We start from the raw sequence: 23,052 nt of genomic DNA, 5'->3' as shown, positions 1-23,052 counted from the left end.
ACTTTTATTGATTAATTTTTCTCATTTTCCCTAAAAATATTTTTGTCTTGTATTTTATCCTTACATTATACACATAAATTTAGTAATGCATATATATATGTATTACTAAAATTTATTAAAATTCTTTTTTTTTTAATTTTTTTTTATCCTTTTTGTGCTGTATGTATACAGTAGAGTCCTGATTATCCAAGTTTCCGCTTTAACTGATCTATCACATATTTCAAGGATTTTTTGTTGTTGTTCTATTTTATTTTTAGAACTACACCCAAAAAATAATCTGAATTTTATCTTCCGGACACTCAAGAAAACAATATTCAACAACTTGATCTGGTGAAATGATCGTTAATATTGTCAATAGTGAAAATGAATCTCGCGAAGATGATGAAGACAGTTACGATGAAAATCAACATATAAAAATCTCTCATGCAGATGGACAGATACAGATTTATTTTTAAAAGCTATCGAACATGCTATTGAATATGTAGAATGACAAAAAGAGTCAGCACCAGCCTTCCTGTTATCTCTAAAAAAAAATTATGAAACATTGCTGCAGAAAAGTTATGTGAAACAAAAAAGGACTTTTTTGAGTAAAAACTCTTTAATTTTCGTAGAGTATGCTCTTAAGTTTAATTATAATATGAATTGTATGTAGTCTACTCATATAAATTTGGTCAAAAATATTAACCCTACTCTTTTTCTTTCCTTTTTTATACTCGCTTTAACTGAGTTAGTTCACATTTACTCGAATAATTCGGACTCTACTGTACCCCAGGCAGAAAAGCAGCGACATTGTTGCAGAACTTTATAGAGTTCATGCAGAAAGATTTTTCCTCCTTTGAAAAATAAAAAGCAATTACTTTTCATTTCTACAAAAATTTGCAATGCAATCTTCTTAAATTTTATGTAAAATTACCTATGAATTGTGCATTTACTTCATGGTGCATAGCGTTCTTAAAACGTGCTTAAAGGTGGGCGGCGGCACAGCCAAATGGGTGTAACTCTTAAGATAAGACCGCCATTTGGCAGAGGACTTGACTGTGGCAACCCTGGAATGCAGGAGGAAAAACTTTTCTTCCCACTCAGTCTGCTTTACATATGGCGTAGTGAATGTCGCTGTGGTTGTGCCGTACTCTACCATTTTGATGTTTATTACTAATTAACTAATTATTATGTAACCTTCTTTAAATATTAAATTAAACTTAAATATTATGGCTAGCTGGTGATTTTGCATTAGTTTATTTAAAAACCTATTTTCTTCTTTTTGGGTACTCCCCGTGCCTCAGGTGCTTATTTTCATGATTTAAAAGCTTTTAAAGGTGTTTTTTTTCATTGGGTATTTTTAAATAGTGCTTAATTTTCCCTTTTCAAAAATGAGATTTTTTTCGTAACCATGTTGATTTTCGACACGTATTATGCAAAAGCGTGCTTTTCACATTGTTCTATTCAACGTTTTAATTCATTTCGGCGTACCGTCGGTCCATAGCGTATGAAAACTGCAATTATTTTACATGTTTGGTGAAATACTTTCGAGTCTGTTTGTGCGTCTATTAAGCTGGGTTCGGAGAGATTATTGCCTTCTCATGTGCAACTCTGCTGCATTTTGCAACATATTCTCAATTACCACCCTCTGATGTCAAACCGAAAAATCTCTCAATCATTTTATAACAGCTTATATAATCAAGAAAAATGTTCTTTGTCAGAAACTAGTTATTTTTTCATTATCATCTAAAGTCTTTGAAAATTAATTTGCATTTTGTTAATGCATATAGTGCTTCAAAATATTTTTTGAGTGCTTAAAAGGTGTTTATTTTTTGTTGAAAGATTTGGCTTCGCACCCTATACTTTTTAAGGCCATGATTCTATCGAATTTTTAGCAGTTATTGCGATTGATTTCTCCTTAGTTTTTTAATCCGATATTTTTTATACAATATCATTTATTACTTACCGCAACGACCTGATCTTGAAACACACATTTGAGGAGTCCAATTTGCAGGATTTTGTCGTCGATCTTTCTTTTGGCAATTACTACTACAGATTTCATGATTTTTAATTATGTTTATTATTGTGATGAATAGTTACTAAGTACAAAATGCAAAGAAGGAAATAATTTGTGCGTACCCCCTAGAAAAAATTAAGAATATCACCCATAATATTAGAATTAAAAATTATTACATGTTCAATTAAAAAAAAATCATTTAGTTTTTTTAAACACATCTCTTTTGTTATTTTAAATTAGTAACATATATGTTTGTTATCATCAAAAGTATCTTGCAGAAAGATATTAGTATTAGAGAGAGTATGTCCCACAAAGCCCGAAAAAATTCTGCCACAGGGACTATATATATATATATATATATATATATATATATATATATAATCAATCCCTTATTATTACAGAATCGATTATTAAATTTTTTTTTTACTGATTATTTTTTAATGCTTCACAGTACCTGATGCTAAAATAATGGAAGGTCCAGATATGTATTCAGAAGTAGGAAGCTCTATTAACCTAACATGTGTCATTGTGGACAGCCCAGAAGCCCCAGCTTATGTATTCTGGTACAGTCACAGTTCAGAAGGGTGGTCAAAATACTGCAGTCAGTAGGCGAAAGATCAGGGACGCACAACAGACAAATTCAGGAAACTACACTTGCTCTCCTTTGAATGCAGGTGCAGTCAGTTCCATTGTATATGTGGTCAAAGGTGAGAAATCTTACCCTTAATACCCTAACTGTAGTCCATGCCTAAAAAACGGAATCTGCAGTAAACATTGAAAGAAAATTGCGATGTTTCCCCTGTATATTCGGAAATGTGGTTTTTCTGTGTTTTGGCAGAATTCCTTTTTTTTTTCAATTTAATTAAAGATTTTCTTTTTTCTGAATTCTTGAAAAAAGATCTGTTTTTTTGTGCTTTTTAGTGTATATGCAAAAACAATTTAAAATTACTTTCAGGCGATTTAAAATCACACGTCGTAATTTGTATTCACAATATTTTTAATTGAAGACCATGATCTATATTCATGGGAGTTTAAATTACACATCACAATTCATATTCCCATGATTTAAAAATCTCACATTAGGATTCAAATTTATCCAATTTAAAATCAAGATTTTTTATTTACACTATATAATAAAGAGTCTTGCATTGATATATTTATTTAAAGGCTATTAATATTCTGTCGAAATATGTTTTCTCCTTGCACTTTTTAATTTTTTGCTCAAATTTATGTATTTTTTCAATTATTTAAAAATTGCTTTGCATATACTTTAGATTTAATGCTTCTTTGGTTTTTTACTTTTCTCATCCAGGCTATTAATGTCATATTTGTTCTGAGAGCATTTGATTCTCGGATTTGGCCGATTTTAAAAACCGGAATATCTGCATTAAGGAAAAAAAATTTTAAAGTAAACTTTACAAATTGATTAACAGTTAAATTAATTATTACATTTTGTTTTTACTGACATTATTTTAATTTGACATTTTAAATAAACAGGAACTACATTTGTTAACTTACAGAAGGGTTTTAAAATAAATAGCTTTTCCGAGTAGCAAAATTTAAGTTTAAAGTTTTTGTAATTTTCAATATTTCTTTCTTTTTCTTTTTTAAGCCACTAAGTTCATTACAAGCAAATTTCTAACATCTATTGTCGGTAGATCATTGAGACTGAATGATATTTATTCTGCAACTTTTCTTAATTTATGAACAGTTTTCATTTTTTACACTTCCTGTTTCCTATCTTATTAACTTAGAAGTATAATCTGCACATGTAACTTTGGCAGTAGGGTGTTGAAATAAATTTGTTATCCACATATTTTCAAAACTTAAGAAAATAGAAAATTTTAATTTTCAAAAGAAAAAAAAACGAACAAGGTTTTTCATAATTTTAAACGTATACAGTACAAAATGTTTAATTTTATAAAAGGAGGATTTTATCGTGCTTTGGTATTAAAATGTTTCTGTTCTCCAAGTTTAATTTTAATAGTGGCAAGTTTAATAGTGGCCACACAACAATATTTTTAGAAAATACTAGTAAAATAAAATCAAAATAATTGACAACCAGTTTTCTATCTAGCCTGCTACCAAAACTATATACAAAAGCTGGGCCTGACATTCTTGGATTATCAAAAATTAAACCCAGCGTTATAAATACATCCATTTTGGATGAATTTTAAAATGCTGAGTTTAATATGGCATTTGTAAATTTGAATTTTCAACAATATAATTTCATTTATAAATTTCATAAATTCATATTAAATTCAATTATAAATTTGAATTTTAAAATATATCCATTTGGTATAAACACATTTATTCAACGATGTTTTTATTTTACTGTACACACCACTTTTTCTGACTGGGCATTTTTAAATTTGAATTTTCTATAGTTTCAGTAATTCCCTTGTGTTCTTTTTCAATTGTTTAATTAAACATAGGCTTAACATTTAACCCCTTCCTTCTCTTTTCCGTGAAAATGATGGGGTGAAGTTTCGCCTTCTATTTCTCACTCCTGTTATATTCACTGCTGGAGTGCTCAGTAGTAACGCACCTATAAGAATAAAACCAAAATTATTCTTTTGCCTGGAAAACACTTCAGTTCTCCTTTTACTCACCAGATGGCAGTACCAGAATATTTTTAAGGTAATTGTGGAAGAGATGAAAACAAAAAGAGATGTAGAAAGGAAACCCGGTTGTGACGTTGGCCTCTGTATCTCATGCTTTGAAATTTATCACACAAGAAAAAATTACTAATCTTTTTTTATATTATGCTAAAGTTTAATAAAATTCTTTTGTAATGTTTAAAACACATATTTTTTAAATTTTCCTTGCTTGCTGGAAAACCAACATTAAGTCATAGTAACCCTGAATGTTAACTTTTCCTAAAAATTAAATTTTTTAAAATTTCAAGCTAAAAACAAATCAAAAATTAAAAATGACTGTATATATATTGTTCATGCACATATTTTTATATAATTTTCAGGGATTAAAAAAAACGATCATTAAGGGGTTAAATGTGATAAATTAGGTTGGTGGTAAACTGTTTTAATGTTTGTTATAATATTCATTTCAATAATATTTTTTTTCACATTATTATAAATATTTGTTTAAATACCTTTCATCACTCAGATAAAACATTAAAAAAAAACTTTTTTTGTTTACCATAGTCTAACTTTTATCTATCTGGGGTAGAGAAAGTTTTTCGAATTCGGACTTCAAAATTTCCTGTTTACGTAATCCTGGTTAATTCACTTAAGCGTGCATTTAGATATTTTAATTTTTTTTCTTTGAAAATCACCCTGGCATTAATTTTTTGGAGAGTTTTTTTGCAGCAGAATCTTGCCATGAAATCCAGTGCAAATTCCTCAGGTTTTTGATAAGTGATAGCTTTACAGCTAGTGCTAATTGCACACAATAAATTGAATGGGGATGCAGAGTACAAAACACCATGTACCAGTGCTCAATGATACCACAATTCATGTCACATCAGTTGCTATTCTATTCTAAATTTTTGTGATGTGCAGGGTATCTGCTCACCTGGAAAGTCATGAGAAATCATGGAAAGTCATAAATTTCGGTATTGAACAAAATTTGTCATGAAATTTCATGATTTTAACTAGTTTTTTAAACAAATTATGGAAAGTCATGGATTTAGGTCGCCAAAAAATCTAATTTTTAAAATGGAATTTACTCCCTCCCCCCCTCAATTTCGTGGTGTTCCGAATATCTGAATTTGTAACAAAATCTCTGCGCACAGTCTTATTTTATTAAAATATAAAAATTTTTATCATCTTCTTTTCAAATTATAGTGTTCTTTAAAAAAATGAAAGAAAAAACATTATTTCTAGAGCAAATTATCTTTTAAATTTCTGTGATTTCAGAATTTTTGTTATTATTTTTTTTAATTTTATTTCGAAATGAGAACAGAAAAATCAGGAGTATTTCTTTCCTTTCCGATGAACAAAAAAAGTATCTGGAATATTATTCTGCAGAAAAGAAGAAGATAAATTATTTGCTTTTGTATTTTTTTTCAGCTATTTTATTGCTTGAACTCTTTCTTTACTCTGTTTTTTAAATTTAAAATCTATAAATATGAAGATGCAGAGTATAGCAGTTTTGATTATACCTATCATTTCAATTAATGTTATTATAAAGCTTTTTTATATTTATTGTTGTGTTTTTGTCGGAGAAATTAGTAACTTCGTTAAGTCATAACAAATTCTTCGAATTAGTCATGGAAAGTCATTAATTTGAAAATCTTAAATGTAGCAGATACCGTGTAGGTATCATGTTAATATTTGTCAGTGTTAAGCGCAAAATGATGTATGTATGCTCAAATAATTATAGGAGAGAATCAGGTGGTGATTCAAAATATCGAAGGGTCTGCAACACAGAATTGCTGTGGCATTTACATCAGCAACCTTCTTCTTTTTGGAATGCTCTTATACCTTTTATAAGAAGATGACCAGCTTCACTTTAAACACTCAAAAGAGTAAGAAACATTTTTCATTTTATTTTTGTAATGGCTAAAAATTTAACATTGTTATTGAATTTAAGGGGGGGGGGAACTATTAAAGAGCTGCCAACTCTTCTGCAGTGTGTGGAAGTTTCCTGCCTTCTGCACTGAGATTAAAATCTTCTGTATTTTAAAATTGTACATTAAAATTTTATACCATCTTTAAACTACGTAGGAATGCACATACATGTGTGGGAATTTTCTCTCTTGTCTTGCAAGTACTTTAAAAAAATTTGAGAAATGATTATAAGTTCTATTTAAGGATCACTAACAAACATAGTTGTGGATAAATAGACTTTTTTGTAGCTAGTAATGGGATTAATAATTAAAACTTTAAAATATATACTAAAAGTTGTAAATCCAGCAAATTAAAAAACAAAATCTAGCTGTACGCTTGGCTTTTTGAAAAATAGGAGTTGGACGGTATACACTATATTACAAAATAAAATTCTAAGTGACATTTTATTGAGTTTGCGTAGAAAGTAATGTTAAGTCTTTACATTGACATTAGGAAGTAAAGTTTATTCCTTACCTTTATTTCCTGTCCTGCAGCTTCCAATTGACAAAATTTTTGTAAATTCCTAACATGAGTTTTAACTATTCAGTTCACAGCCTTTATTCTCTTGGCATATTAATTTGCTACAATAAAATAAACTTTTAATGGTTCACTGTTAGTTACCAAATACACTTGGAATTTCTTCAATTCTGTAAAAACTCTTAGATTGTCAATTAGTGCCTTCTTCCTTTGAGATTTTCAAAATTTAAAGAGCACTAATTATAAATTAAATTAATGTTATTAAGTTAGGTAAGACTTAAATAAGTTCTTTCCCTGAAAAATCTCAATTTCATTGAAAGTGTAGCTTAGAACTGTTCTTACACTAAGTTCTTCAATTGTAAGAAGAGTTGAAATAAGCTTTTCAAACTTATTTCTATTTCAATCCTTAATTTTACTTAGTTTAAAAAGCCTTAACGCTTTTATGTAAAATATTATTCAATAGTTTAAATACTAAGTTATTGTCAAACATGAGGATGTTATATGTTATGTGCTTTAAATGTTCACTATTTATGAAAAAATACCTTTCTATTTTTAAAAATAATCTAGAATAATTTTTGTTATTGCATTTTAAAACGTCAGATTATTGTTAACAATAAACTTATAAAAAATTATCGGAATAGCAGTCACATCTAATCACTTTATTATGAAATATGAATTATGTGATTTATTAGTTCGAATTACGTGATTTTGGCTATGTAAAAGTTACTAATCATTACATGATTAAGACTATTAATTTGCCGTGTATAAGTAAACTGCAAAATATTTCATTATTTAATATTTATTATGAACTATTATTAATATTTATTATTCATATTTCATAGCTTTTATTATGAAAAATGAATTATGTGATTTATTAGTTCGAATTATGTGATTTAGGCTATGTAAAAGTTACTAATCATTACATGATTAAGACTATTAATTTGCCGTGTATAAATAAACTGCAAAATATTTCATAAAATCATTAAAAAATGCTTTAGAATTTTTCCTAGTATTGTTGTAGTCTACTGAACAAAGTATTTGAAAATTTGGAGTGAATTTTAGTATCGGGGGCTAAATTTGCCCTTGTGGCCACTTTCCAAATTTCAGGATGATGCATTCAATCATTCTTTAGTTATGAGAGAAACAAACAGACAGACAGGTAAACTCTTTCTTTTATTATTATAGATAATACAAAGTATACCTCTTTTTAAAAGAACTCATGCCTGCCAAGTCTCCTGTTTTGTAACGAAGACTCCTGTATTTTACGACTATCTCCTGTTTACCTGCATATTCTCGAATTTCCCCGTATTTATTGAAGAATTAAAAAAAAAATATTTAATAAAATATCCATTGGTGGCAACAGTACTTCTCTTATTCATCAACAGAGGGTGCTAATGCCAGTACTGCAGTATGTTGAGTGTTAATTGTTTAACTTGAGCCGTGATGGCTCAAGGGATAGAGTGTTCACCTTCTAATGAGGTAAACCCAGCTTTCAATCCGAGCGATGACTGGTTGATACGCATTCCGCATCTGGCTTGCACCGACCACAGTTCTGACGTGAAATATCCTCAGTGGTAAACGGATCACGGATAAGATTCCCCTTCCCTGATGGGAGGTTCTTGTGGTCTCCTCTCCATCTAACTCAAATGCGGGTTAAGTGCATCAAAAAGCTCTCCTTAAAGGCAAATTTCTCCCACTACTTGATTCACAAGTTCCCTTGTCTTCTGAATTAGGTACAAAATTATAAGGCTACAAAGTTGAACATCACTAGTCGTTAACCCAAAATTGGGTCGGTTAGTAAAATCTTTGTTATTTTATTTCTCCAATGTTGGCAGGTATGAGAACTGTCTTAAGGACCTTCCTAACATATTGCTTAAATTCAAACATGTATTACTTAATCCTTAGCATGCAAATTTATTATTTAAACATATATTTTATATGAAGTGTTTTCTTTTTAAAGGGTACAGAATTGAGCAGTGGAGAAGTAGATCTCTGTCATCCCTCACTGTTTTCCCCATTTTGGAGATGATTTCCTTTTTTGTGGATTATCAGTGCAGCATTTATTGGATAGTATCATCCAATTTTTGACTGGGGTGTTTTCACATTGTCTCAAGCAAGGAAAGTTCCAAACAATTTTATGTCCCATCTAAAGAAAATCTATATTTCACATTCCAAACTAATAATAGCATTAAGAGTGTTCAGAAGATATTCCGAAATAATTGGCAATTCCTGTTTGAAAGTTTTTTTTTTTTTTTTTTTTTTTTTTTTTTTTTGATGTTCCACTTAGGCAAGTGACCTATTTATAAAATGGCAATTTAATTGTTTTCTGACTGTCTGAAAATTGACGGTGATAGATGACCAACATGCAAAAGTGGTTGACTCAACAGGTTTTACTGTGTATTACATATATATATATATATATATATATATAAACTGAAAGTAAAGAAAGCAGAAATAAAAAAAAATGTTGGCTGCAGGTTTTCTGTCATTTAATCACACCATACAATAAAAGATCTTAATGCAAACCCTAGAAACTTGAGGCTTTGCTTTATATAAATCATTTCACACTCCATTAAGTTTAACTTATTAAACCTTGCAATGTATATCTGCAATAGATCAATATTTAAGTATTTATAAAATAATTTTTAGATTTAATTAAGTATAATAATATTCTTAGTTGCAAAAAAAACTGAAATTATCAAGAGCATTCAGATTAACGACAAAAAATTATCAATTTTGGTTTGGTTTAGAAAATTGTAACCTCTTAGTAAATATTTTTTTTCTTACAACCTGAGAACCGTTAATCGTTTTTGCTCAGCTCCAGAAGTAACTTAAGTGTTATTTTCATTGTTTATAACTGTGGTTTATGGAGAAATGTGATTCATACAATTTTGTTATATAGATCTGCTACAATTGTTTAGTTCCTATTTTGAAAAATTACGGAAAGATTTTGAAGTCTGTAAAAAAATATTTATTTTACTGATTATTTTTTAAACGCTTTATTTTCTTGACTTTAAAAAAAAATGCCACACTTTTTTCTTCTTTTTTTATTATTATTATTTATAACAATATTTCTGTTATTTTCTTAATTCAAACAATTTAGCAGTATAACATCAATTATAAATTTTGCTTTGTATTTTAGTTTATTTGTAGAAAGTATTATGCCACTGTAAGATTGCCATTAAACTTCATATTCAATCTACTCCAATTAAAATTATCTCAATTATTACCAAAATATTGACCCTTTAACTATGTAAAAGCATGCCTGCAAATTGGATTCCTAGTATTGATAAGAATTTTCTGTAGTTTTTCTTAAATTAAAGTAAAAAGACTAGTAATGCTCTTAAGAATAGTAACACATAACTTTCCTATATTGAAGTAAAGAAAAAGTTCTGAAATTTTCTATAAAAATAAGCAACTCTAAAGTAGATTTAGTTAAATGTTACTTTCAAGTAGTGAATATTTTTTAAAAAATAATCTTGCTTTAAGGAAGGAATAAGTGTTTTAATTGCTTATTTTTTTATGTGTCTTGAACTAACAAGAAAAGAATTTTCTTTGTTTAAATTCCTGTTTAACTTTTATTTTATGTATAAATAGAAAACAAAATTTTACTAGAATTACTATCTGATTAGTGGAAGTTATTTTAAGATAAAATGTTTTTTTTTTCTTTAAATAAATTTTAGCTTTAACTGGACATTTGTGCAAATTAATATAAGTATCAATTTAACTTCTTATCATTTCTTTAAATCATCTCAATTTGTATGACGTTAGAAAAGATATAAACACATAAATCACCGTTTATTACTATCACTCTCATTGTTTAATAAATCTTTTAACATTGCTGGCTGTTATTCGCTAAAATTAACTGAAATTTATTTATTTTAGTGTTTGAGAAGTTATAGCTTAAATTAAAATTTGGTTGAATATAAAAGTTTTTACTGCATTGTTACTTCGAAAAGTCTCTATGTTTATGTCTAACAATTGCTCCAATCAGTTATTAAATTGTTATATAGATTATACAATTATTAATTGGTATATAACATCCCTGTATTTTATTCAAATTCATGTTTTAATATTTTATAAGCAGAGTACAGACAGGCAAATTGCAATTTATTTTGGAATATCTTTCTATGTGTTTTACTCTAGTCAGGTCTTTTTATGGAATCTCATTTTATTTTTTAGAAAAAATTGTATTTTAGTAGATTGAAATGCGATTATAGTAACTATTTTGATTTTGTTTATTCTCTGAATTCAACTTGTTTGTATATCTTTGTATTTACATATTTTTGTTAACCGTTTTTTTAATGTGTTATGTTTCCCGTTAGTATTTATTTTTAATCTTATTCAGATTTATTATTGTAGGCTAGTCAATTACTAGTCATGAAAAAGTCATTGAAGTTGTATGTGTTATAATTAGGGTTGCAAGTTTGTCAGGGAGTGAATTTTCATTTTCATTTCCATGATTTATTGTTCTTAAATCCAGAAATTTTTTGAAGTGCTGTTATTAGTGTAAAAATTGTTTAAACAGAGAAGTTTTTTCACCTTGGTATTCTAATTCAACAACACTAATTCTAACAAAAATTACTACTTCTCTGCAGCTTTAAAATTGATAAAATTTTATTGATAAAATGTTTAGGAAAATAGATCAATAGCAATATAACATGAAAATAGTTCAGAGATAGTCCAAATCTTATTAAGTAAGGTGGTCTTACTATCCTTTCAATTATAAATTAATAAGAGCTACATGCCTCCCAAATAGTGCAATAAGTATACAAAAGGAAGAAAATGTTAAGTTAGCTCTTACTTTACCAGAAATCAATTGAAATGACAGTTAGCTGATTGGTCAGGACTGTGAAATTTATATAAACTTAGCATTAAAAAACATATAGAAATGTTTGCAAACAAATATTTGCTGAATGTAAAAACATATCAAGAATAATTTAAAAATTTGCGATATTTCTTTGAAATTCTGTTTATACGAATAAATGTAACACTACATAAAATTAAATTAAACAATTTTCAGCTCTTTTACATGCTTATATTTGTGTTCGCCAAAAATTTCTAAATTTTATGTGAAATTCTATGACAAACTTGCAACTCTAGTTATGATCAATTTAAAAAAACACATATAATTTTAATTGTTATTTCCTTGTTAAATGATCAAAGGAAATTCATCTGTTTAAGAATTCATTAATTAATTTTTCAGCAAACTGATTTTTAGTATTTGTGTTTTACATGTCATGTTGTTCTATTTGTTTATAATTTAAACAAAAGTTTAAAACTCATTATAAATTATTGACAAATATATTTAATTTATATGCAAAATACAGTAGAACCTCAATTATTCAACGCCTGATCATCTATTTAGTTATCCTACACTTCTTTCAACCCTACACCTCATTGCATTCTAGTTGATGTATTATTTCTTTTTAGTCTCTAAACTCCTCATTCAATTCTATCAAATTACTACGGTGATGATAATTCTGAAAAACTGCTAGGAAATGACCAAAAGAAAATTTTAGAATGTCTTCTTTTTCATGATATTGTGCCATAGGTTTATTTTACTTATGTCAGAAAAATAAAACATGTGTAAGACAGACATAAGATTAATCAAAGCTTCTAAACTTTAGAAGAGAAAAAATGCTATATTAAATATTTATTTTTTTAATAATACTTCTACATTATTTTGTTATTTTACTCTACTATATTATTTTATTCCCCTTAATCCATGTCTGCCAACTCTCCTGGATTTTCCAGTAGACTACTGGATTTTGGCCAGTTTATCCTGTTCTACTGGTTTAATAAAAATTCTCCTGGTTTTTGTGCATTTTTAGAAAATTCCCTAAAATTGAATAAGTTTCCTAAAATAAATCCCCATTGAAATATCATTTTTGCACTGATTACTGCTTGATTGAATATTTAAATGCTTATCACTGATGCATTATAAAGCGAGCCTCATCTATAAATATCAATTTAAAACTTTTTTTGTTCTAAATTATATCGTTTTTTTATTTTATTTATTTATTCAAAACTCCCTTTTTGAATTAAAAGACTTTTACCTATCTTTGATGAATTGAAATGCCTTCAAAATTATGTGTAAACATAATACATAGCATTTCAAGTTTATTTAGTGTCAATCCTAGCTGGAAAATATTGCAGTTTTTCTATTTTGATGATGTTGAAAACGTGTAAAATATTTAGTACACAATGCAACAATTATCATGAAATTTATATTATTTCGTAAAATCTACTGGAGTTTTTCCTATCCAAGTTAAAAGCTCTGATAATTGTGATTTATTTAAGAAGCTTTTGTTAGGCTCTGAAAATGTGGATATAGTAAAACTTAAACCAAACTTTTATTAGCTAAATAATTTAAATGTTTGCTTTTTGTGAAAAATAGCTTCACACACTTTTTTTTTCATTATTTGAATTGATAGGTATTTTCAAACTTTTTGGGTTTTTTCCTACTCGCATGCCTATAAAGGCTTCTATTAAACTTTATTATTGTTGAAAATTGCTTTGAGTAATTTTACTCATACTTATAAAATTGACATAAAAAGGTCCCCCGATGATTTCAATTTTCCAGCGCACCCCTGGTCCCCTAGGCATTGTATAATTTGGGTTCTATTGTAGTAATTTTTAGCGTTGTATTTTGAAGTGTCTTCCCATTATATTTCAAAAGTTGTTTTGTTTTTCCCAAAAATATATAAAAATATTTTTCGTTGTTATTTCCTGGTTGTTAAGTTTTATTAAAATAATAACTTCCTAATCTGATTCTAATTTATTAGTGAAATTTAGGAGTTAAATAGTTTAAATAAAGTATATTGTTTTAAAAATTATTCTATTATGGCTATCATGCTAAACAGTGTTTATAAGATGCCTAATTTCTAAAGTTTTCCAATTAGTTAATATTAAATGTAGCTTTTAAAGAGACCCTTAGTAGGGAAGGAAAATTTACTTCAACTTTCTTTTTTTTTAATATTACTCTAAAATTAATGAAAAAGTACTATTTTATATTAATTCTGATTTGAAACTGATCAGTTTCTAGTCTTAATACAGTCGTAAGTCATTTTAATTAAACATTAACAAATGAATGTGTGGCGAAAAATTGTGTATTTAATTTTTGAAGATAATGATTGTCAGAGTCTGTTTGATAACAGTTGCTAAAAACTTGTTATATGTTTTGTTCTTTTGCAAACATCTTTATCACATGCTTAATTTTTATCAATTTTTTTATGTCAATTATTTTTGACAGTTACATAAAAAGTGCAGGTCTTAGTATTTATTTTTAACTGACAAAGTATATATTATTTTTATTTATTTTTTGGTGTCATTACATTAATTAAACTAAATACAAACACTATTTATCTATAAAATATTTATTAAGGTTGATTATTTTATGTGCAAAATACATTCAATGTATTTAAACAACTATGAGGTATTTTTGGAGATAAATTTTTATTACTAAGGTACGATTAATATTTAATAACATTTACCGTCAAGGAAAAAAGTTTTTTTTTTTAAGTAAAAGTTATTTTATATCAGTTGTGTGATCTTATGTTTTTTTATTATTTTGCATATTTATTAATACTTTTTATTTAAGTTGTGGCTTACTTTTATGATAATTTCTGTTTAAATTAATTAGTAAAAAAAAAACAATTATGCTTAATTTTTCTAGAATTTTAATTTAAATAAACTTTAATATTGAAAATATAATATGACGATCTCAAAATATTACTAGCATCTTTAAAGCTTTATAAATGTTGTAGTTAATGTAACATATTTCTGAAAATAAGCTCATAAGCTTGATAAAACTTATTTTGTATATTAAATGTTAATTTTCAAAAAAAATCATACCCAATTAGAAGTTTATATTTTAACAGTTTTTATTTGTTTTTAATTAGTGTTTCATGCTACCATGTTTATTTGACATAGATTTCATGTTTGTAATGTTTTTAACCAGTTATTTAAAAAAAAAGAGTGAAGTTTTATCATCTTTGTTAATATGAAGCTGTAGTGTTGTTGTAGCAATACTTCACAAATAAGGATAAATCATAATTGGTTGTTGCAAATTGTTTCTATAGATAAATGTGCAGATGACTTACTTGACACAACAGAATTTAAGGAAAATTAAACTATTTTTTAAATAATCGATTTTATGTATAAATAAACCTTGTGATCTTGTATTTTGCATGACTCGTAAAAAAAGTCTACTTTCGTTATTAATTTTGAGTTTTATAAAAATTTCAAGAAATTTCTTTATTTTATTTGATTCCAAAAGAACTTAAAGTACAAGCCTTTTAACTCTTTTATTAAAAGTAATCATTTATTATTATAGTAATCATTTATATTGTATTATATAAAAGTTATCATTTATATAAAAATGATCACTTATTAAATAATGATTATTAATCATATTATTATTATTATAATCACATTATATTATACATTATTATTACAAAAGTAATCATGTATTTGTCATTGTATTTTTCAGTTTGCTTTAGTTTAACTTTCTTTACTTTTCTGATTATTTTTTCTCTTTCTATTCTTTAATTAAATTACTTATTAAAGTGTTGAATTTCTGAATGTTTAAAGGCACTGAAGCATATCACAAAGAATTTAATTTTACATGCCTGATTTTTGCAATGTACTGCCCTTTATTAATCTGCACATTTTCGAGGAGTACGTTTAAATTAAATCGTTGACTTACTTGCAATTTCAATCTTGTATATTTTTGTTGATTTGTTTTGTCATAAATTTGGTTTATTGAGTAAGAAACTAAACTTATAATGGAATTATTATAGCTTTTGAAATTTTATTTTCCTGTGTTTTGTGTTTAAATCTTTTTTTTTTTATTATTTTTTTTACAAATTTATTTCATCTCATGCAAATAAGGGAATGGGAAGAAACTGAAATATTGCTGTTTGATTGAAATATATTTTTAACCTATATAAAATATTTATTAAAGAATTGTATCCAGAAATAATAATCTGGTCTTATAAGCAATTTGCTCAATTGTATTAATTTAAATTAATGCTTTTTTCTTTCACTTAAGAAAAATAATAAAGTATGATTTTACTTTATTTTCTAAAGATGATTTTTTTTATTGATCTCTTTTTTTATTGAAAGGATTTTTTAATATATTGCAGGATTCATGAAGTCTTGTTTCAAGAGACCTTTTTATTATGAAGTCTTTTTACGAAAATAATTTTTTGCAAAGTGCAGTTAAACATGTCATTGATAAAAATGATTTATCTACAGTCAATTTTTAATAACTCAAGTCTAAAATGACCAATAAAAACAAATTGGTCTTTCAGAAGGTTTGGGCTTTCAAACATTAATTTTTCATTTTTATTTATTTTTCTTCACAGGGAATTGATTCTTCAGAGATGCAAAAAAATTCTCAAAACAAAAAAATTTTTTTTGTTTAAAATTACCCTTAATATTATCCTTTTTTTTAAGTTACTATGGCTTTTTCAAAATATTTTTAGAAAGTAAAGTTTATATATTGTTAAAAGTTTTCTGCCAATAATTTGAATTTATACAATTCATGAATAAACTGGCGTATGTGCTAAAAATAATCAAAATTTATTTAAATAGTAATAATTAATGAAACTAAATTTAAGTTGCATTTCATAAACTTAGGAAATACTAAGAAATTATCAAATTGACTTGTAAAGTTATTTGTTATGTTGAACATAACAGAAAATGTTCTATTGACAATGTTACTATTGATTTTTTTTACAGGGAACTAAATATTGAATTGTGTATAAAAAATTTTTTGTAATAAGACAAGAGATATTGTTTAACGATATTGCTAATACTTTTCAAAAGATTATCATTTAAGTTTTCTAATCAATCATCAATGATAATAAAGTTAAGTAGGTGTTTTAAATTCAAATGATACAGCAAAATTGTTCCAATAAATATTTATTGGCAGAATGTGGACGAAACATGTGATTTAATTGTCTGATGCGTTTACAGTCTTTGGGTATTAAATTAAATGTGTGTTGCACAGTACACAGAGAAATCTAAATTTTTTTCTGCTAAATTATTTTCAATTTTTTCTCATATTGTGTAAATGTTTTATTTTTATAATGCTGTAAGCTAAAATTTAAATGAGGTAAAATAAACACCCTATTGTAATAACTTATAGGATTAGCACTGTATTTGATTATGGCACTTATGTTCTGGGGACTGTTATATTTTTTCCCTACAAAAACAAAGCTCCAAAGGCATGCCAAAAGAATGACCTATTTTAGAATTGTCAGTAACAGTAAATTATTCTAACATGTATTAAAAGGAGTCCTTTTAATGATGTCGCAATTCGATAGTTTTACACAATGTCTTCATTTAGTTGTGTTTTTTTTTCCACTCTCAAAATTTGTTGAAACATCAAATAAAAAAAGTCATTTTTTTCTGACAAAATATTACAATATATAGATAAAATATAATCTAGAATTGTTGAAAAGTCGGAGAATTTTATTTTTGAAATGTCATGAACTCTATGATAAAACAAGTTTGAAAAAAACAAAGGTTTAAAAAATCATTTGCTCTGAAGTTAACGCCTTTACTCACCTCTGAAAAAAAAATTATAATAAGTTTTGCATATTGGTTTATAAATTATTTTACACGAGCAGTTTACTAACAACGTAAAATATAAAAGCTGAATTAATCATATTTCTCATTGAAAAGGCATATTAACAAAATCCTCAAAGGATTTATGCATTATCAAGGCTTCATGCATCTGACATAGCAATCAGATTGTTAAATGAAACCATTGATACGAACAAAAGGTTCAATTTTAGTACAAGTTTCCCCCCCCCCCCATCATTTCTATAGTGTTTCTAGTTTAAGGAAGATATAAGATTTATGAAAAGTTCCATTTATCTCTGTTGATGTTGTGTCGTAATATATAAATCCGTTGATAATAAATTCTATTTCCCTTTAATGTAATAAAGTACAATTTCCGTTCATTGTTCTTATACAGAAAGGTGCAATAAAAGTTGTTATTGTAAGTATTGCCTCATTGTTTTTCTTTACTAGTTGAGGCTCACTCTGCTCAGCTACTTACACAGCAATGTGCAAGTTCAATCTGTTGTGTGTTAAATCCTCTTGGTGATTGCATTTCAATGCATTGCGTTACAAAGTTCGTCAAATTCAATCTTTCGTTTTAGCTCAGATAAAAGGTCACGCGATTTATTTTTCCAGAAGATAAACGGTTACAAATAATTAGAGTTAGACATTTTTTTACTCGCCGCTCATTTTCCTATATATATCTTCGCGATTTCACGAGTTTACGAATTGAAATTTGATAATTTTAACGTAATTCAACATACTATATATACATAGTAGGGCCACATTGTGGGCCCCTATTAAGCATATAATTATTTCCCTATGTAGGGTACACTAGTACCCGGTAATATAATACGTGGTCCAATTTCATTTCAATTATGTATCTCTCTTTAATTCCAAATTCAAAAGGGGAGATACAGGGCCATGTTATAATACAAAATATTGGTTTCAAATTTCCTCATTTTAACGCTATTTAACACACTCGTGTATATATACATACATAGCAACCTACAGGGCAACATTGTGTACCCCTAACAAGCCTATAACTATTTCCTCTGGTGGGGTACACTATTACCAGTAATTTTGATCCCAATCCACAACCCAAGGGAACTCCTGTATCACGTATTTGGAGAAATTTACCTTCGTGGAGGATTTTTTGATGCAACTAACCCTCATTGGCGTAACATGGAGAAGAAAAGTTCCCACTGTTAGCCTGACAACGAGGGGGCCAATGATCCGTCTACCACTGAGGGCATTTTGCGTCAGCACTATAGTCGGTGCGGAGTTTGTATCGACTTGTCACAGTTGGAATTCGAACCAGGTTCACCTCATTAGAAAGCGGACTCTTTATCCCCTGAGCCACCATGGCTCATCTACTTTATAGTACATTAGCAAAAAACGCGTTTTTTATGTTTTGGAGATTTCACGAATTTAAGCTTAAAGAGCCGCGATGGCTCAGGGGATAGAGCGTTCGCCTTCCTATGAGGTGAACCGGGTCCGAATCCCAGTCGATACGAATTCCGCATGCACTGACCACAATGCTGACATGAAATATCCTCAGTAGTAGACGGATCATGGGTTAGAGCCCTTTTGCCGTCAGGCTAACATTGGGAGGTTCTCGTTTTCTTCCTCTCCATGTAACGCAGATTTCTCCCATTACTCGATCCAGGAGTTACCTTGTCTTCTGGATTGGATTAAAAATTACAAGGCTGCGGAGTTGAACATTAGTAGTCGAAAACCCATTAAATTGGGTTGGCTGTTCAACCACGGTTCTAAAATAAAATTTAACTTTAAAAAAAAAACTCCGGTTCTGAACCATAGCCATCGAGAAATAAGGTCGTTGAGATATCCAGGTTCTTTTAGCGACGTCGCAAACCAGTGGCATAGCAAGGGGGGGCCAAACGGTTCGCAAAACAAAAAATTGCTGGATAATTTTTATTATAATTGATTTCTGAAAAATATATTATAATTTTTGAGCCAGTGTAATGTAATAAATGTTAATTTGTAAATAAAAAGGAAAAAAAGAAACATTAATAATCTAAATCAAAGTGTAATAATATATTCATAATAGAAATGGCAGGGCTAACTCGACCTGTGTCTAACAGCACTTCCTTCTGGCATCTACGCTGTGTGGTTATAGAAATTATCTGTCTGATAAAATAATAAGTTATAATAAATATTTGCAGTGTACAAATATTCTTTCTTTCAGAAGAATATTTATTTTTATTTCCATAAACGCAATGCAGCTTACGCTTGTTAAAACGATAACAACAACACTCTAATGTACTTATATGTACAGTCCGCAAAAAAAAAACGAATCACCCTGAATAACTTTCGTTCTAATGATCGGATTTTCACGAACTAAGTGTCAATCTTAATGGTTCCTGGGGGTGACCTCAAATATGCTAATTAATTAGTGCTAACTATTAATTAAGTTACGAAATCAGACACAAAAACGTACTTTCTCTGAATAAACATATATTTTTTTTTACATATTTGGAATCTAGACACTTGAATTAGGGGGGGTAGACAAAATTTTAAAAAAATTGGGTGGTAAATTGGGTAGCAATAAAGGTTTATATATTTGGCGATAGTCCAGAAAACCGCCAAAAAAAGTCGCCTGCGCAAATGAATATTTTAAGATAACCCATTGACTAATTCAAAAGAGGAATGCGTAATTTTACTAGGTTGCTAGGCAACCACGCTCTGACTGTAGAAAAAAATTGAAATATTGTTTGTGATTGCTGGGAGAGGTTTAATTAATTGTTAATAGTAAATATCTCGAAGTTTCTAGGCAATAGACAATTTTTAAGCTGATTTCTGTCCAAGAAGCAAAAAAAAAATATTTTAATTCCCTTTGAAAAGAAAATTTTTATCGATTTATAAATTATTTATGATTTTCTAAGTTTTTAGAATTTAAATACGTGAACTTTTTACCGATATTATATAGATTATGCTGTTTTTGCTATATTTATTCGAGGATTTCATACTAAAATTAAATTAACATAACTTATTATAGCTAAATACAAAATTTTAGGGATAATCATTTTTACAGCTTTAATCGAGTCTTCTAAGCAAGAAAGTTTGAAGAAAAAAAAAGAACTTGAAAAATAAAATGTAGATTGTATAGTAATTCTAATGCACATTTACAAGATTTTCTATAATTTACGATATTTCTTTTTTCTATAACTCAAGGAATTGCTGAATGTTTAGTGGCATTTTAAAGACATTGAAATATGTTTTGTTTAAGAATAAGATATTGAAATAATATGCTGCATATTGTATGATTCGTTGTTTATAAAATCGATTCATTCTGCTAGATATTTAGGTTACATGGTTTTTTTTTGGATAAAGATGATTAGCAAATAGCATCCTCGTGTTTTGATGCATTCTGAAACTTACGTTCTCAAATTCACTATACAATGTCGCACAGCATATTCTTCAATTACGATAAGCTACATTTACCACCAAATACTGCTACTATGATTATTTATGTTTTCTTATATATATCTGATACTCTGCTTTTAAACAGAGCTAGTAAGATCTTTAAGTTACTGAAATGGGGCCCAAAAACTTAAAAGATAAAATATTTTATTTCATTAACTCAAAATATCCGGTGTCAAAATTTTAATTTTTTAGTTAAATATAACTTTTACAATATTGATGCTCTTACGTTTTTAAAGACCACATGAATCCTGTTAAAATGCATATGTTTACTTTAACGAGTGTAAAATCCTTATCAAAATAATGATCAAGATCCAAATGTAAAACAGTATAATTGACGATAAAAGCTCAACTGGCTTCAAAACATATGAAGAGGGAAGTAAAAGTCGACATGTTTCGAGCGTTCAAATATAATCGCCCATTCTCAAGACTTGTTAGACTTGAATAACTTGTGACTTTCATTATTGGACTCTCAAAACATGTTTACTTTTATTATCATCTATTATTTTTTTAAAGCAATGAAGTTTTCATATTTTCGATTTAGTTTCTTGGGATTATCCATCTAGTTACACAACATATTAAATTATTTCACTCGATATTAAAATAAGTTTTGAAAAGGTATTTTTTATGTATCGATGCCAAAGTTTATTCTATATATATTTTAGGGTATGCTTTCGGAGTATTTTGATCGAGTTTATTTTTACACCCTTATTTGCTTAAAATTATTAAATAATTTGCTTAAAATAAATTATTCAAGCTATATGATTTAATGCATTTATAGTATAATAGTAAACGGGGCTTCCATCGCATATTCTTAACCTTAATACCTGTATTATTAAATAAATGGAATAAGCTTAGATAAATAATAAAAGCTAATTTTTTCCTCGTTTTAATTTTCAAGGAATAATATGTTTCGATCAAACAGATTTCATTCCGGAAATAGTGAAATTATTGAGTAGATCCCTTGGAGCAATATCATTCTTATCCTCTTTTGACGAAATATAGGAAAAATTAGTTTTCACAGTTTCTGTAAAAAGTATGTTAGCCTTCTTGCCACGGTTTCTTTTATTTATTTTTTTATTAAAATAAGTTCGGAAATTGCGTATTTTTATAGCATTTTTTTAAAATCAGATGACTCTAAAATTGGCACGGCTTCGGAACCTTCTTACAAATTTCAATTTTTAGTATTTCAACAAAATAAGGCTTTCTTAACAAAATAAGGCATTTTCCTGATAACAAATTATACTACAATAATATATTGGGAATCGTGCTAAAGTAAAAAAATAAACAAAATAGTTTAGTATATTATCGGGAAAAAAATCTACTTGGTATCATAAAGAAAGAGTAAAAGATATAATGAAATAATTAGTGAATCACACGTGATCAGATAATTAAAAATTTAATTTCACAACTAGGATGTTAGGACGACATTTAAGATACTGAGATATTTTAAGACGCTTAAAAATTTGGCTGCGTATTCGACAGCTTTTTATGTTCTGTATCTTTAAACTCTTTGTAGTGACTTATAAAACATCAAAACTATTTTAGATAATCTATGTTGAAGTCAAAAGAAACAAAAAAAAAGACAATTAATAACTTATACTCTTTCTTCAAAAAAAATAGTATGCTTAGTAAATAATCAGCTGTTTTGCATTAAATAATTTTAAACAGCGGAATGTTTTTAATTTCTTAACAAGGTTTTATTCTTAGCTAGCGGACAATAATTCTTTTTAAGAAAACTTTACTATAATTTAGAAAGGAACTTTACTTTAAAGAAAACCTAAATTAAAGAACTAAAAAAATTAATTAGTATATTAATAAAGAAATAATAAACGTAAAAGGGTAAAGAATAAGATTCTTAAAAATGTCAAAATTTACTTAAATAACTGGTAAAATAGTTCTGCGAAACATTTGTGAAACACTTCCAGAAATTTCTATTAAGATTAAGGCGATGTAAGGTAAGCCAACCAGTGATGGAACACACCCCAG

General features: G+C 27.7%; 1 long non-coding RNA gene and 1 pseudogene across 9 annotated transcripts in view; both read left to right on the top strand.

Annotated features, from left to right (window-relative positions):
- The window catches only part of LOC147816807 (uncharacterized), a 32,912-nt gene extending 30,308 nt beyond the window's left edge, over positions 1-2,604 (top strand). For all 8 annotated transcript variants that reach the window (XR_015431627.1, XR_015431607.1, XR_015431666.1 and 5 more), the window contains one exon: positions 2,448-2,604. This is a non-coding gene — a long non-coding RNA (uncharacterized LOC147816807). The remainder of the gene's footprint in view (positions 1-2,447) is intronic.
- Positions 989-18,062, top strand: LOC147816806 (uncharacterized; annotated as a pseudogene). Its single transcript, XR_015431387.1, has 4 exons — positions 989-1,118; positions 2,448-2,703; positions 6,341-6,485; positions 9,005-18,062. The product of XR_015431387.1 is annotated as an uncharacterized LOC147816806 (transcript).
- The last annotated feature ends 4,990 nt before the right edge of the window (positions 18,063-23,052 follow it).

This window comes from Parasteatoda tepidariorum, chromosome 1 (assembly GCF_982258835.1).
Source record: "Parasteatoda tepidariorum strain Cologne lab strain chromosome 1, Ptep-v5.0, whole genome shotgun sequence".
Lineage (NCBI taxonomy): Eukaryota > Metazoa > Arthropoda > Arachnida > Araneae > Theridiidae > Parasteatoda > Parasteatoda tepidariorum.
Note: the sequence above shows the minus strand (reverse complement) of the source record. Positions and strands in the feature narration are given on the sequence as shown.